This window comes from Otolemur garnettii, unplaced genomic scaffold, assembly GCF_000181295.1.
Source record: "Otolemur garnettii isolate 467f Iridium unplaced genomic scaffold, OtoGar3 scaffold00106, whole genome shotgun sequence".
Lineage (NCBI taxonomy): Eukaryota > Metazoa > Chordata > Mammalia > Primates > Galagidae > Otolemur > Otolemur garnettii.
In genome coordinates, this window is record NW_003852501.1 from 3,544,094 (window position 1) to 3,545,905 (window position 1,812).

Genomic DNA, 1,812 nt, shown 5'->3' on the forward strand with positions numbered 1-1,812 from the left:
GGACTTTATCAAACAGATGCAATCAGTGTAACCTAATTCTTTGTACCCTCAATGAATCACAAATAATAAAAATAAATAAATAAAATCTAGGGAAAATTCTCAAAAAAGGGGGGGGTATTAGTAATGTTAGGTTCAGGGCATGAAAGTGGATCAAATTCAGCTTGTTTTCTCCAGACACTGCTTAGAAAGGCTAGACCTCAAGATGGAATTTGGATTGCAGGAACACAAAGCTCTTTCTCCTGTCATCTCTACATATCAAAATCATGCTACTAAAGCTCACCACAAATGCCATGTTTTCTATAAGCACCACATCAACTGGAAAGCATTTCTTTTGTTATGCCACTTTGTTTATTATACTAGCTATAAAACTAGAATATCAGTTTCCTAGGGCTATTGTAACAAAGTACTACAAACTAGCAGGTTTAAAATAACAGAAATTTGTTGTCTCCCAGTTCTAGAAGCTGGAATTCCTAAATCAAGGTGTCGGCAAGTCTATCCTCCTTCTGAAACCTGTAGGGGAGAATTCGTCTGTGCTTCTTTCTTGTTTTTGGTGGTGGCCATTAGTCCTTGGCATTCCTTCACTTGCAGTGCCATCATTCCAATCCATCATCTTGTGCCATTCTCCTTTCCTATATCTGTGTCTTTCTTTTTTTCTTTTTCTTTTCTTCTTTTTTCTCTTTTTTGAGACAGAGTATGTGGCATCATAGCTCACTACAGCCTCAAACTCCTGCTGTCAAGTGATTCCCCCCTGCCTTGACCTCCTAGGATTATAGGTGTGAGCCATTCCACCCAGCCTGTGTCTCTTTCTTGTCTCATATTGAGTTAAGTGTCTATCCTATTCCGTTATGACCTCATCTTAACTAGTTATTTCCTAATACAGTCACATTCTGGATTACCGGGGGTTAAGAGTTCAGCATATCTTTTGTGGGGGGGACACAATTCAACACATAATGACACATATAAATAGTGTGATAATAATTCAAGTGAGTCATCTTGCTTACTACCTTGTAAAATTCTTGAAGGTACAAAGTATTTCTTGGCCTGGCTTATACCTGTAATCTCAGCACCTTGGGAAACAAACTGAGGTGGGAGGATTGCTTGAGGCCAGGGATTTGAGACCAGACTGGGCAATAGGGTGAGACCCTCATCTCTATATAAAAATTTAAAAAGTTAGTCAGATGTTGTGCCTGTAGTCCCAGCCACTCAGGAGGCTGAGGCAAGAGGATCCCTTAAACCCAGGAGTTCAAGGTTACAGTGAGCTGTTATGTGCGACAGCATCTTGCATATCCTGTTTTCCCCATGGTGCTTTGCAAATAGGAAATATTTAGTAACTAACTTTAAAAAAAAATTGCCTCACTAGAGAAAATTATAATTAAATTCAAGAAGTGGGTAGGGGAATTGGTAAACTCCAGGTACAATGTAGTGGTATAGGGCACACCTCCTGGGTGGAGGACTCAAAACTCAGACTAGCTATTCTACAAAGAATTCTTCTGTGCTTCTTTCTCGTTTACCTAACAAAGGCAAACAATGTTACCTAATCATATGTACCCATACGTTAATTGGGGGGGGGGGGATTAGGACAAGATCTCACTGTGTTGCCTAGGATGATCTCCAACTCCTGGGCTCAACCAATCCCTTGCCTTAGACTCCTAGGTAGCTGAGTCTACCTGAGGTAGTTTTGCCTACAGGCAAACTACATCAACATCTAGCAGTAATTGTTGAATGGAAATTCAAAGTTCTCTATTGTTATCCATTTCCTAACTTTTGGAGTCACTAACCAGATCACATTAGTTTCTGATTTTTAAGTGACTG